This window comes from Zootermopsis nevadensis, unplaced genomic scaffold (genome assembly GCF_977971745.1).
Source record: "Zootermopsis nevadensis isolate Lab colony 2312 unplaced genomic scaffold, Znev_1.0 Znev_ptg000011l, whole genome shotgun sequence".
NCBI lineage: Eukaryota > Metazoa > Arthropoda > Insecta > Blattodea > Termopsidae > Zootermopsis > Zootermopsis nevadensis.
The window spans coordinates 952,501-968,934 of NW_028259143.1; the positions used below are offsets into that span (position 1 = coordinate 952,501).

General features: G+C 41.2%; 1 protein-coding gene across 2 annotated transcripts in view; it reads right to left on the bottom strand.

Annotated features, from left to right (window-relative positions):
• The window catches only part of LOC110840027 (UNC93-like protein), a 77,570-nt gene extending 69,330 nt beyond the window's left edge, over positions 1–8,240 (bottom strand). The window contains exon 1 of one of the 2 annotated variants that reach the window (XM_087347006.1): positions 8,148–8,240. The gene's annotated coding sequence lies outside the window, so the exon portion shown is untranslated. The remainder of the gene's footprint in view (positions 1–8,147) is intronic. The other variant, XM_087347010.1, reaches the window with a different exon arrangement.
• Between the last annotated feature and the right edge of the window lie 8,194 nt (positions 8,241–16,434).

Consider the following 16,434-nt stretch of genomic DNA (forward strand, 5'->3'; position numbering starts at 1 on the left):
ACGATGCTTGATAATCGACGCCAAGCGTAGCGACTGTGACGGAGGACGAAATTTTACCTAAGAGCACGCTACTAACTCAATAACCTAACCTAACCTAACACAACACAACACAACACAACACAACACAACACAACCTAACCTAACCTAACCTAACCTAACCTAACCTAACCTAACCTAACCTAACCTAACCTAACCTAACCTAACCTAACCTAACCTAACCTAACCTAACCTAACCTAACCTAACCTAACCTAACCTAACCTAACCTAACCTAACCTAACCTAACCTAACCTAACCTAACCTAACCTAACCTAACCTAACCTAACCTAACCTAACCTAACCTAACCTAACCTAACCTAACCTAACCTAACCTAACCTAACCTAACCTAACCTAACCTAACCAAACCTAACCTAACCTAACCTAACCTAACCTAACCTAACCTAACCTAACCTAACCTAACCTAACCTAACCTAACCTAACCTAACCTAACCTAACCTAACCTAACCTAACCTAACCTAACCTAACCTAACCTAACCTAACCTAACCTAACCTAACCTAACCTAACCTAACCTAACCTAACCTAACCTAACCTAACCTAACCTAACCTAACCTAACCTAACCAAACCTAACCTAACCTAACCTAACCTAACCTAACCTAACCTAACCTAACCTAACCTAACCTAACCTAACCTAACCTAACCTAACCTAACCTAACCTAACCTATCCTAACCTAACCTAACCTAACCTAACCTAACCTAACCTAACCTAACCCAACCCAACACTACCTAACCTGACCCAACCTGAAACCTTTCGGACAACATTACAGCAGACGTTAGAAAAACGACGCCCAGCGTCGCGACGCCTATTGTCTCGACGGCTTCATAAGGAACAATAATGCGACTCCAAACCTTCGGATTACATTGGGAATGACTTTTGAAAATCGACGCCCGGCGTCGCGACGCCTATATTCTCGACCTATTTTTAGGACCCCAGGAATGCAACTTAAACCTTCGGATTACATTTCAGGTGACTTTTAAAAATCGACGCCTGGCGTCGCGACGCTTAACGTCGCGACGTCCTCAATTGACGCCAAATTTGTTTAAGATTGATATCAAGATACATTGAGCACTCAACTAGAAAACCGACGCCGAGCGTTGGGACGACTTTCGTCGTGACGCCATCAAAAGACGCCAAAAGAGGTAGAAACCCTAGGTGAAATGTTGGCCACGATGCTTGATAATCGACGCCAAGCGTAGCGACTGTGACGGAGAACGAAATTTTACCTAAGAGCACGCTACTAACTCAATAACCTAACCTAACCTAACACAACACAACACAACACAACCTAACCTAACCTGACCTGACCTGACCTGACCTGACCTGACCTGACCTGACCTGACCTGACCTGACCTGACCTGACCTGACCTGACCTGACCTGACCTGACCTGACCTGACCTGACCTGACCTGACCTGACCTGACCTGACCTGACCTGACCTGACCTGACCTGACCTGACCTGACCTGACCTGACCTGACCTGACCTGACCTGACCTGACCTGACCTGACCTGACCTGACCTGACCTGACCTGACCTGACCTGACCTGACCTGACCTGACCTGACCTGACCTGACCTGACCTGACCTGACCTGACCTGACCTGACCTGACCTGACCTGACCTGACCTAACCTAAAATAACCTAACCTAACCTAACCTAACCTAACCTAACCTAACCTAACCTAACCTAACCTGACCTAACCTAACCTAACCTAACCTAAATTAACCTAACCTAACCTAACCTAACCCAACCCAACCCAACACCACCTAACCTGACCCAACCTGAAACCTTTCGGTCAACATTATAGCAGACGTTAGAAAAACGACTCCCAGCGTCGCGACGCCTATTGTCTCGACGGCTTCATAAGGAACAATAATGCGACTCCAAACCTTCGGATTACATTGGGAATGACTTTTGAAAATCGACGCCCGGCGTCGCGACGCCTATATTCTCGACCTATTTTTAGGACCCCAGGAATGCAACTTAAACCTTCGGATTACATTTCAGGTGACTTTTAAAAATCGACGCCTGGCGTCGCGACGCTTATCGTCGCGACGTCCTCAATTGACGCCAAATTTGTGGAAGATTGATGTCAAGATACACTGACCACTCAACTAGAAAGCCGACGTCGAGCGTTGGGACGACTTTCGTCGTGACGCCATCAAATGACGCCAAAATATTTATATAGCCTAGGTGTAACGTTGGGCAGGATGCTTGATAATCGACGCCAAGCGTAGCGACTCTGACGGAGGACGAAATTTTACCTAAGAGCACGCTTCTAACTCAATCACCTAACCTAACACAACACAACACAACCTAACCTAACCTAACCTAACCTAACCTAACCTAACCTAACCTAACCTAACCTAACCAAACCTAACCTAACCTAACCTAACCTAACCTAACCTAACCTAACCTAACCTAACCTAACCTAACCTAACCTAACCTAACCTAACCTAACCTAACCTAACCTAACCTAACCTAACCTAACCTAACCTAACCTAACCTAACCTAACCTAACCTAACCTAACCTAACCTAACCAAACCTAACCTAACCTAACCTAACCTAACCTAACCAAACCTAACCTAACCTAACCTAACCTAACCTAACCTAACCTAACCTAACCTAACCTAACCTAACCTAACCTAACCTAACCTAACCTAACCTAACCTAACCTAACCTAACCTAACCTAACCCAACCCAACACTACCTAACCTGACCCAACCTGATACCTTTCGGACAACATTACAGCAGACGTTAGAAAAACGACGCCCAGCGTCGCGACGCCTATTGTCTCGACGGCTTCATAAGGAACAATAATGCGACTCCAAACCTTCGGATTACATTGGGAATGACTTTTGAAAATCGACGCCCGGCGTCGCGACGCCTATATTCTCGACCTATTTTTAGGACCCCAGGAATGCAACTTAAACCTTCGGATTACATTTCAGGTGACTTTTAAAAATCGACGCCTGGCGTCGCGACGCTTAACGTCGCGACGTCCTCAATTGTCGCCAAATTTGTATAAGATTGATATCAAGATACATTGAGCACTCAACTAGAAAACCGACGCCGAGCGTTGGGACGACTTTCGTCGTGACGCCATCAAAAGACGCCAAAAGAGATAGAAACCCTAGGTGAAATGTTGGCCACGATGCTTGATAATCGACGCCAAGCGTAGCGACTGTGACGGAGAACGAAATTTTACCTAAGAGCACGCTACTAACTCAATAACCTAACCTAACCTAACACAACACAACACAACACAACACAACACAACCTAATCTAACCTAACCTAACCTAACCTGACCTGACCTGACCTGACCTGACCTGACCTGACCTGACCTGACCTGACCTGACCTGACCTGACCTGACCTGACCTGACCTGACCTGACCTGACCTGACCTGACCTGACCTGACCTGACCTGACCTGACCTGACCTGACCTGACCTGACCCGACCCGACCTGACCTGACCTGACCTGACCTGACCTGACCTGACCTGACCTGACCTGACCTGACCTGACCTGACCTGACCTGACCTGACCTGACCTGACCTGACCTGACCTGACCTGACATGACCTGACCTGACCTGACCTGACCTGACCTGACCTGACCTACCCTAACCTAACCTAACCTAACCTAACCTAACCTAACCTAACCTAACCTAACCTAACCTAACCTAACCTAACCTAACCTAACCTAACCTAACCTGACCTAACCTAACCTAACCTAACCTAAATTAACCTAACCTAACCTAACCTAACCCAACCCAACACCACCTAACCTGACCCAACCTGAAACCTTTCGGTCAACATTATAGCAGACGTTAGAAAAACGACTCCCAGCGTCGCGACGCCTATTGTCTCGACGGCTTCATAAGGAACAATAATGCGACTCCAAACCTTCGGATTACATTGGGAATGACTTTTGAAAATCGACGCCCGGCGTCGCGACGCCTATATTCTCGACCTATTTTTAGGACCCCAGGAATGCAACTTAAACCTTCGGATTACATTTCAGGTGACTTTTAAAAATCGACGCCTGGCGTCGCGACGCTTATCGTCGCGACGTCCTCAATTGACGCCAAATTTGTGGAAGATTGATGTCAAGATACACTGACCACTCAACTAGAAAGCCGACGTCGAGCGAGGGGACGACTTTCGTCGTGACGCCATCAAATGACGCCAAAATATTTATATAGCCTAGGTGTAACGTTGGGCAGGATGCTTGATAATCGACGCCAAGCGTAGCGACTCTGACGGAGGACGAAATTTTACCTAAGAGCACGCTTCTAACTCAATCACCTAACCTAACACAACACAACACAACCTAACCTAACCTAACCTAACCTAACCTAACCTAACCTAACCTAACCTAACCTAACCTAACCTAACCTAACCTAACCTAACCTAACCTAACCTAACCTAACCTAACCTAACCTAACCTAACCTAACCTAACCTAACCTAACCCAACACTACCTAACCTGACCCAACCTGAAACCTTTCGGACAACATTATAGCATACGTTAGAAAAACGACTCCCAGCGTCGCGACGCCTATTGTCTCGACGGCTTCATAAGGAACAATAATGCGACTCCAAACCTTCGGAATACATTGGGAATGACTTTTGAAAATCGACGCCCGGCGTCGCGACGCCTATATTCTCGACCTATTTTTAGGACCCCAGGAATGCAACTTAAACCTTCGGATTACATTTCAGGTGACTTTTAAAAATCGACGCCTGGCGTCGCGACGCTTTTCGTCGCGACGTCCTCAATTGACGCAAATTTGTGGAAGATTGATGTCAAGATACACTGACCACTCAACTAGAAAGCCGACGTCGAGCGTTGGGACGACTTTCGTCGTGACGCCATCAAATGACGCCAAAATATTTATATAGCCTAGGTGTAACGTTGGGCAGGATGCTTGATAATCGACGCCAAGCGTAGCGACTCTGACTGAGGACGAAATTTTACCTAAGAGCACGCTTCTAACTCAATCACCTAACCTAACACAACACAACACAACACAACCTAACATAACCTAACCTAACCTAACCTAACCTAACCTAACCTAACCTAACCTAACCTAACCTAACCTAACCAAACCTAACCTAACCTAACCTAACCTAACCTAACCTAACCTAACCTAACCTAACCTAACCTAACCTAACCTAACCTAACCTGACCTAATCTAACCTAACCTAACCTAACCTAACCTAACCTAACCTAACCTAACACAACCCAACCCAACACTACCTAACCTGACCCAACCTGAAACCTTTCGGACAACATTATGGCAGACGTTATAAAAACGACGCCCAGCGTCGCGACGCCTATTGTCTCGACGGCTTCGTAAGGAACAATAATGCGACTCCAAACCTTCGGATTACATTGGGAATGACTTTTAAAAATCGACGCCCGGCGTCGCGACGCCTATATTCTCGACCTATTTTTAGGACCCCAGGAATGCAACTTAAACCTTCGGATTACATTTCAGGTGACTTTTAAAAATCGACGCCTGGCGTCGCGACGATTATCGTCGCGACGTCCTCAATTGACGCCAAATTTGTTTAAGATTGATATCAAGATACATTGAGCACTCAACTAGAAAACCGACGCCGAGCGTTGGGACGACTTTCGTCGTGACGCCATCAAATTTCGCCAAAATATTTATATAGCCTAGGTGTAACGTTGGGCAGGATGCTTGATAATCGACGCCAAGCGTAGCGACTCTGACGGAGGACTAAATTTTATAGAGCAAAATCGCTTTGAATCTGATACTCCTTTGGCTATCATAAGGATTCATGTAACCGGAAAATAAAAATAATACTTTCCACAAGAGACTGCCTTTGGAACCTATACTAAGTCAGAGTAATGCAACTTCAAATCCTTTTTTGTAATCCATTTTAATATTATATTTGCATTTATACGTGTTTTTCTGGAATGATGTTTCTCTACCATCAGAGTTGTTTTGAGCTAAATATATTTTGCATTTAATGTGTTCTTTAAGCATAAAGTAGAGTGAAACGTTATCATAGAACACACTTTACGTTGGCTGTTTTATCAGAGAATCTGTCTCACTGGACAATACGTACTTGACGTCAATCATAAACCAATATTTCTAGACATTTGCATATGAGCGTCTCGTTTTTGACACATCTTTTGTGCGTACGGGACAGTTCAGGGTTGATGCATGTCTTCGTATGTCATTGTTTTGATAAAACAAGATGGAATTGAAGCTTATCAGCAGATTCGATGTCTGCCAGACAGTTTCAATCGAATGAAGTTGAACTTTTGATATTAAAGATATGTTAGTTGTGACGAAACATTCCCACACTTTACGTCCACAAGCATGGACAGACATGAAGACGACTCTAACGTGTTCTCACGAATCTTTGAGAAATGCCTGCTTGTAAAAATTCATCACAGAAGAGGTCTCTAGTAAACCCATTCCGAGCCAATTTAATTTATCCCATGCCCTCACTTCCCACTTTTCTCTGCTCCGTTTTAATATTATCTTCTCATGTGCGTAAAGGTCTTCCAAGTAAATTCCGTACTTCACGTTTCCTGACGGTGTTTTTTATTAAATTTTAATCTATCCCGTCTGTGCTACATGCACCGCCCATCTTCCTTAATTCTGTCAGTTGTAATTTATTTGCTACTGTAATTTTGATAAGAAATGCGTGAAAAACTTTGTATCAGACACCGCGTGTCCCGGAGATAAGGAATATTGAAAAGTATTATTTTTTTTCGAAACGCCTTAAACTTCTCAAATTAACGTATAAAGTAGTTTAAATCTGGAAGTTTGTTGCGACATCCTTTTACGTGATATCTCCTACTTTCATACAGGTCACCTTGACAATTACCCCTGATGATGGAGGCAGTAAGCACCTCTGAAACGTCTGTAAACTTCTACCAGGCAACACGGTGGAATAACCCAGAGGACCGCCATCTTTATCCCGTGTTTACGTGATTAAATAAAGCCCACGGCCGACAGAATTCAAAAATGGTTTTGGTTAATGAATATGAGAAAAGTTGCGATTTGCAGTGTTACGTAAAATTAATTGCAGTTCTAGATAAAGAGGCCAATCTAGGCTCTAGATGCTGACAGCCTGATCACCGTTCATACATGAAAAACATGAGGACGCTGAGAGTAATGCTGATCTGTGTCTGCTTTAATTCTGCGTTATCACCGCTCAACCACATATTATGGCGATATGTCTACGTTCCAAGTTACAGTATATACTAAAATAATGAAATTGCTTACACTTAAAATTATTCATTGTCATGACTTTTTCCATCGTCTGTTCTTTTAAAATCACGACGTTTCGGTGGCTGGTTCTGTCTCCGTCTTCAGGTGAGAGGTACCTACTCTGTTGGGTCCCTTTAGAAATAAAATTGCTTGTCTGTTGTGAATTCAACGCTCGTATTAATGCTCTGGGTACTAATTAGTGGCTTCATCTATGATCCGGTGATGGATTCGTCTCTTACCTAAGAAGTTTGGTTTACAACGGGGGACATTTTATTTCTTCAGATATCAACCATTTCAACTGTGCGCGTGGATGCATTTCATAACTGTGGTCTCAGAAATATTCCTGTACTGTGATACATCAGCCTACGTTCAAAGCCCCTTTTTCATTAAGATCCATTTTAATATTATCATCCCATATATTCTAAAGTCTTTTGAGTTATCTTTTCCCTTGTGGCTTTCCCATAAAAATTGTGAACGTATTCGCATCTCCCCCATGCGTACTACGTGCCTCGCCCAGCTCATTCCCCGAAATTGGATTTCCTCGTCACATACGTTATTGACAATTAATTACAATTAATTGTCATGAAGTCAGAAGTCGTGTTTTCTTTGTGCATTGGGTTTCAGTAATGCAGTTAAAAAACGATATTCTGAGGTTAACTTACACAAATTTCCACACTCATTTTATTACAGTATTACGGTCGTCATGTCTGAACGCCATGATTATAAACTACAAATATTTAAATAAAAAATCTAAGAACGTAATTGTATCTTGAATATTGAATTAGTTACTAATTACGTATCCAAATTTCTCCACATGTATTACAAAAAAATAATTTACCTTTACTTCGGGGTCTCTCCTCCTGTGATGGTTAGACGCCGATCCGCGAGCGATGTTAATTCTTTTGAAGTTTATAAACGTATGTGGAATAAAATTGGCTCGATTGATTGCATCTGTAGTTATTAACACCCACGCAGAAAAATTGCGTCATCATCAATTATATTTATAGTCTTGATGATACATGATTGCATCTATAATGATAAACTGATTTGAAGATTAGAACAGAAGCAAATGTGTTTCTGTGCAACAGAAAAAGTACTTAATATCAGTGATTAATGAGTCTTGTACACGCATAATGTGTATTCTTTACATGACAAGTAGTCAGGAAACCACTAAGCGACAATGATAAGACCCTTATCTTGAGTGGGGCGGTGTGTTATCGGCCTACCTTTGGTAACTTCTTCAGTGATCGGCTAAAGTAAGCTTTATTGGTAATCCAATTCGTGTCTTGTTGAATTTTAACCGCGTGTCAACGAAAGTTAGAGTTCGTATGAAAAGACGTTAGTCATCGAGATATGAATCACGTCGACCAGAACTTGAAATAAGTCGACTTATTGCAACCAGAACTTGAAATAAGTCGACTTATTGCAACCAGAACTTGAAATAAGTCGACTTATTGCAACAAAATATGATGCAATTTGATTACTGGTGTTTCCCCCCCGACTGCAACGCCCTGCAGTCTTGCATAACGACGCACAGCGCCGATAGAACCGAGAGGTGATCACGATTAGCGTTTTCAGGGTTGGGACAAGCTCAAATATAATTTTCTGCCTTGCTCCAGAGGTCAGGCAGGTTTTGGCTTATAATTGCATTCTCTACGAAGGCATGAATGTTTGATGAATGTGACAGCTGAACAGCTTTATCGCGCACTTCAGAGACGGTGATGGATGAACGCGCAATATCTGTGCGATGATTGGCAGGGAAAAACCGAAGTACGAACTGCAAAGAAAGAATTTTTTTTAAAAAAAAAGAAAAGAAAGAAAGAGAGGTTTCGGGACAGTTTAAAATCTTATCCCGAGAGCGATTGTACCAAAATTTCTTGTTTTCTTCGTGATATTCCTCAGTCCCTCGAGGCATTTTCTGGGATAATACCTTGAACTAGGCAGGTCCAGTTTCATCCGAACCTTCCCAAATCATCATTTGTAGATCATCCTACGTTCTAGGTGGTTGAAGAAACTTGTTTCTTTGAACGTAAATGTTAATAACCTCGACGATCCCGGAAATTTATAGCGTGGAATTCATGTATAAAGCTCTCCATTGTTTGTCACTATCAGCTTACGTGATACGGGCTGTTTTCATAAATACGGTTCTCAAAACTTGGATATGGCGGTTTAATAATAAATGACGAAACCGAAATTTAGATGGCGTTGAAGCTTATTTCGGTTTTGAATATCAGACTGTTGTGAGAATCGACTTTAAGGCCAGTAACCACTTTTTTGTTTTGACGTAAATACGGAAGGGTCATTCGGCAAAAATGTGACAGGAAAATGTGTAAGATGGTTACCTAGGGAACGTCGTGTTTACTCGGCATTGTTGTTACCTATAAAACATTACATTACATTCAGCTACCACAAACCCATCTTAAGCGTAACTAATTCAAGTTAAATAAGCAATGTCTTAATCAAACTTTACTCAATTGTAAAGCATGTATAAAGGAAATATTTAGAATAAAGCCAATATATAAACTTCCTTTCCGTATAGACGTATTTACGTCAAATTCTCCGGAACCGTGGTTCCACTGACAACTTTTTTTTTCCTGGAGACACTACAGCCCCTGTGTTGATCCAGGCATTTTGAAAGAGTTCTGTTCCTGTGGCATGCTTTATAATAATAACTCGTAAGCTTGATCCTCGTTAGGTTTAAAAAATAAGCACAGTTCTGCACGAACCACGAACGATCTACGAAGATTACGAAGTTGGTGACCACGGATGTTTTTGTCTGATAACACCCCGCTTTGCGTCATCTTGTGAAATTGCGTGTTGGAGTTCTGATTTTTTTTTTAACACGAGTTATTTTTGTTCGCTCGGATTCATGACAAAGCGATGATTGCGATAATTTTCCACGTGGAGTGGTTCCGTTATCACCGCGGCAGCTGCCGTATTTGCGCATCTCTCATCGAGGGGCACAGACGAGCTGTCTCGAGATGTGAAGGATAGCTGAGCGGTCCTCTAGTTTGATAGCTGCCCCCCCCCCGGGGGGAGGGGGGAGGGGAGGAGAACTGACGGCTCTGCTTCGGATACATTGACCCGACTTGGGCAGTGGAATACTTCATATGTGAGCCTCGGTCTCTTTTTTCCTTGTGCGAAGAACGTAAGAAATTACAAATTGAGGAATTTCAAAATTTTAATCAACACCAAATGTTATTAGGGAAACAATCACGGAGGATGAGATGAGCAGGATATGTAGCATGCATAGAGCACATGCTAAATGTTACTCGAGAAACAGAATTTGGCGAGAAAGACGGAGACGTAGATGTGAGGATATTATTAAAATGTATCTGAAGGAAACCCATTGTGAGAGAGTGGAATCAACTCACATCGTTTGGGGCAGCATCTTGGGGGAACACGATAATGAACTTCGGGTTCCTTAAAGATGAAAATTTGATGATCATTTGAGTGTCATCTTGTCAAGACCTCTTTGTCCCATGTATCGGTAATATTTTAAAGGTAGTAGATGGGACCTGAATGGAGATATACGCCACTGGTATCACCGCTGAGCTGACCTGGTAGATTCGTTTTCACAAATGTTGATATTGCTGATAAGATACCTATTAATATATGTTTTCAACACCTAAAAACTTGTGACAAGATAAAAGTTTTGCTTTGTAGTTACAATTTCGACGTATTAGGATAATAAAAACATGGTAAACGGAACAGATATCTGTTCTAGGGTAAGAAAAAGGCACCTTTTAAACATTTAATATCGTTTTTACTAAGACAGCAGGTGCCCTTCAGCGCCCTCTGCACCTAGAATTTTGTTCATGTTGTGCAGTCAATTTGTTGCTTCGCTGTTAAACTTCGTCTTAACCTGTGTCAGACAATTGGCGTTGTGAGAATCCATTTATCGTGTGTTTTATTCTCCGAGTGAGTTAGTTTGTGCACAGAATAACCACTCTGTATCGTCTACGAAATTTTCTGTGCAAATTAAACTTAAATAAAAAAATTATACATTCATCCCATATTCATCTGTACTTATTATCTTTTTCTCGATGCAATAAAATGCAGATTGATAAATCTTTGAGATTCTATTCCAAATATAAATCATTAAGTATCAAAGTTATATAAATAAAATTATCTTAGTATCTTCGCATATCCGCATATCTCTTGTCAATGGAACACAGTTTATCATATCTTGATTATTGTAACTTCACCATAGCAACAGAGAGAGTAAGGAACCACCACAAACAGATTCTCGATGTCCTCTCGATTTTAAGAATGAAAATCCATCCGTACAGATTATATCATCGCGTTGTAAAGTTTAAAATCCCCTGCCGTCATTATTTGTCCAATCAAACCTCTTCTGAATATAAAATTTAGGGTTCTCACGGCTGTGAAGATGTGTACGTTGATCTTCTGGGCCGTTTTGGACGTATAGATAGACGTTTCGGAGGAACAGATTAAATAAATTTTGGGGAGTTTTAATTTTAATCAAATTTAATGCAGTGTCATGTGGTTTATATTTATTTCGGGTTTGTAACTCCATGTTTGATTCAAATTTGTAATAAGCAGAAAACATTTCCTTCAAGAATAATAAGAAATGTTGTTTAAAAACACATTTCTATTGAAAAGTGTATAAAACCAGCATATCAATATTAAAATAGTTACTTATCTGTTGTGTAAAAGCGCTTGTACATAAAATGCTGTTACATAAGAGTCATAAACAGCATCTCCATGACAACGGTTATAACAACATACATTTACAAATATTATCCCATAAAGCGCAAGATATTTTAATAAGAATCTGTCACAACCAACACTTGCGTATTATCTTACAGGTACGTACAAGTGCTTGCATTGAGAATTAAACTTGTATGACAAAACATTACTTTGGAGAACTCCTTGATTATTGTCTTACATGTTCACGGGTTATTTTGTTTAATAAAGTTGGCTATAATGCCGTATTTAACGATTTCGCACGAATGCATCCATTTAAGGATTGTGTGTACGTATCTTGAAGCCGTAACTATTTAATCCATCGATCGGAGAACACTTTACAACACACAGGGTATAACTCGCACCATGTAGTTGCCAACGGATGTCTATTGATATTTATTATAGACTGATTTAGCCAATATCTCTTACATAAGGATTAACTCTAAAATAAATCAAACAGTCCGTTGTTTTCTCGTGCAAATTAACACGATTAACGGAGCACTTCAGATTAGCGAACACTCAGCCTGTGACTTCAGTTATCAGTCCCGCGACGCTGTAATCTTACCAGACAGATTGACGTGTTTAGGTTAGGCCATTGGTATTAATATTTATCTTCAATATAATAATTTATGATCATATATGGGCATTACTTTAAATCCCTTGCAAACAAATAGTTCAGACTATAAGAACATGGCTTTATTTAAATTGTTTTATTGTAAAATAAATCATTAACGATGACTGAAGTATGGATAAATTCAGTGATTCAGCAAATGTTAAAGAAAATCTGTGAAGAATTTTACATTAGATGGGATTCGTATGTTCTTGAAGGCCTCCTAGCAGAACTTGTCAGGAGGTATGGTTGGCTATCATGTTTAAAAAACACAATTTTTCAAAAAATATTATTTGGTGTGACAATAGGTTTATCTGATAAATTCTGCGTCTGGAATTACACTGAAAAATTTTCAACTACTTTCAAGGAACAACGTGGCTCAGTCATGAGACCTGAATTTACAGGTTTACGTGCAGAAAATTAGCGCCTATTAGAATCCCTGTCCACCGGAAAGTTAAGGATTATTAAAATAAAACAATAAATTAATATCGCTCATAAAAATAAACGAAATTTTAGTTTTTTCCCCCCAGACATATTGCCAGCACTGAGAACATTCTTAGTGATGATTACAGGCCTAAACATTCCAAAAATGTACCAGCGGTCAGTGATCTAACTTGGGTGTTGTCCGAGTGTGGAAATTATTGGAAGAATGAAATGGTTTATGCGTAACGTTATGAACCAAACGTAAGAGCTGGAAACTGTCGATGGAGTGGGGGGGGGGGGTCATGGACTATGACGTGTGTTGAGGTCAAGAGATAATAAACTGATGGAAATAAGGAGTGTAAGAATGGCGTAAGGATCAGTCAACATCATTTTCTTCTGATGGAAAGAGGAATCTTAGATCAAATACATTGAGAGCAGTAAACATGTTTGACTACTGTGTGATTATCTGTCATAGTTGATAATCAAATTGTCTTAACGTTTTATTTTTAGTCGTAGCTTTAACTGCCTTAATGATTATTATAATGAAGTCGAAATACCAGGAACTAGCCAACGATAGATGGCCAAACATGCTGTGATGTTGCATAATTATTGCGTCCGGCAAAAAGAGAAGTGTGAGATGCTGATTAAATCTCTGGAGCGGACGGGGATGCCACAGATGATTTTTTTTTTTAATTTCAGCTTCAACACAAGTGGGAACACCCTGATAATCTTTTTGTGCGTTCTCTTTGCAGACAGAAAATGAGGAGTGTGTACAGTACTAGCCAAAACTTCGCGCAAGGGGGGAGTCGGTTGACCGAAATGTCTTGAAATTCCATGGATGTGTTCCTGCCTCGACGAAGTTCCTCGCCATGAGAGGTGGATTGACATCCATCGCCCCTCTGACGGAGGCAGTAAGCGCCTCTGAAACGTCCGCTAATGTCTACCAGACTGCACGACGCAACGCCTCAGAAAGCAATCTCATCGTTAAGAATTGTGCAATGTTTCGGCAAACATTGCAGATGCCATCGTCAAGGTGAATATGCAACGGTTGGGTGATTTTTGAAGCGTTGTATAGGGTAGATGACAATAGATGGCGACTTTCAAATTCGTCCAACTGCTATACTTTCACCCTGAAGATAGCTACAGATATGTTAGTCGAAAGGATGGATAATTCTCGACATTCGACGCCGATCACCACCAAAACCGATGTTAGACATCCCAGAACGCGGCATATCAGGCGTTCGTTTTGTCTTATGTGTCGATAAAGCCTGCCCAAGTTAAAATAATTTATTTCCCAACCATTCTTGTGCAGTTTTATGAATATCGTCGAAGTAGGGACTACTATAAACTAAATATTTGTAAGCTAGAATATCAAAATTCATAGTTTTTGTTTTTTTTACAATGCATTTAATGTCGTCGTTGCAGGATGGAATCCTCGAGAGTTTCCGAATTGATAAATACGTGTACTATTTGGCACAAGGCAACGTGTGTGTGTGTGTGTGTGTGTGTGTGTGTGTGGAACCTAAACAGGTTCATATTTGGGCAAAACGAAACTATTGTTTTGCGTTCTTCTGGCGGAAACGCGTGTTGCATAACATCCGGTCAGCTGTCCACACATGGATGAACCCATTCACAACTTCCAGTATGGATGGCAGCCCGCCTGTCTGCATACATGCCGGGGGACTCTTCATTGCCTGACGGAGATTTTAAACAGAAAATTAAGATTCTCCAAATTTTCTTTATCAGTTCCAAGGTATTTTGGCTTGTTCAGGCCACTCAACTTTGTCCCATGTCTTCAGAGATCTTCATAAATCCCACCCTTTAATTTTGTGCTTCCAGTGTTTTTTCTACGTATATTTTATTTACCATTTTCGAATATTTTCCATTCAGTTTTGTCTTGATTTTATTGTCAGCTAATTTGTTCGATCTCTCGCTCTCATGTATATGCTTTGTTCCTTGTACATGTTAATCTTGTGGGTTGTAACGCCGTGTAGACAGACGTTTAGGAGGAACATACTGCCTCCATCTCCATCCCTGGTATCACGTAAAAATGATCCCATAATATATATGTCAAGAACTGGTTTGCCAGGTCGTGAAATCTGGTTTCCTGGTTTAGGCGTTTCTGCTTACCAGAACCAGATTAAGCTTACTAGCCTGTGAGTCAGGAAAAATGTACAAAATTTCAATTTGGGCTGGACCGTGTAGAAAAATGCTAATATCGAGCGAGTGTAACCCTTTAAAGCCGAAATTCAGTTCCAAAAGAGAAACATATCGTGTCTAAGACGACCGTCTGATGTGATATTGCGACCTGTAGTCTGGTAGATATTGACCGACGGTTCAGATATAGCCCTGATGAAGGAAGCAATAAGTTCCTCTGAAACATCTGTCAGTTTGTGACAGAATACACGGCGAAACATTCTAGAAGTCTGTAAGAACCTTAAATCACAACTCTTTGCCATTACGAAACTGGTTAATTGTTAATGCATGTAGAACGCTGGCCTTGTAATCCTGGGGGTCTCGGGTTCGATTCCCGGCGGTGCCCGAATTTATAACTTGTGTTGGGCAAGGCCGTGGTCTAGGCAACACGGAGTTTTCCTCCGTGGCATCCCAACAATTACTCCATTCACACACAGAAGAAGGCAATGGCAAACCACTTCTGGATCATCTGCCAAGAACGTATATGAACAGGTCCCAGTCCGAGAAAAGGATGGAAGGATCCTGTTCATATGGACCTGTCGTCAGACAGAACACTAAATAAATAAATAAATAAGTAGTTAAGTGCGGACACAGTGGAGTTTTAAAGGATTAGTACATTGTTGTGAACATGCAACAATGTAAAGTTTCTTTTGTGACAATGGTAATAAAACATCCTTTCGATTGTACTTAAAGTGCATGTTGTGGACATGAATTGTGTTCTGCATCCACTTAAGATTTGTGCATCCCTGAAATAAGGTGATGGCCTCCAATAAATATTTCATTAAAGAAGTCTCAGAAACGTTTCTGAGTAAATTACCCTGTGAATTAATGTTTCACTTCTTTTCATGGTCACTTTGAGCTATTCGCCACGAACAATGTAAACATCCCAGCTCGGCATTGTATGCTAACCACGCGGCATCAGTAGACCGAATTTCGATTTCGTTATCACGAGCTGCGCCGAAGGACAAATAATGAGAATGTTCATCTTCCCACAGCGGGGCTATCGTCTTCACAGACCGTGACAACGCCATACGTAACAATGCTTACGTCACAAACAAAAGAAATCTGCGCGCGAAGCACTGAGAAATAAACAAAAGAAGTGTAATAAAATAAGATGAAGGACACTTCCAATAACAACAATTCAACACTGAAACATCGCAATGAACGAATACAAGCGATTACCTAA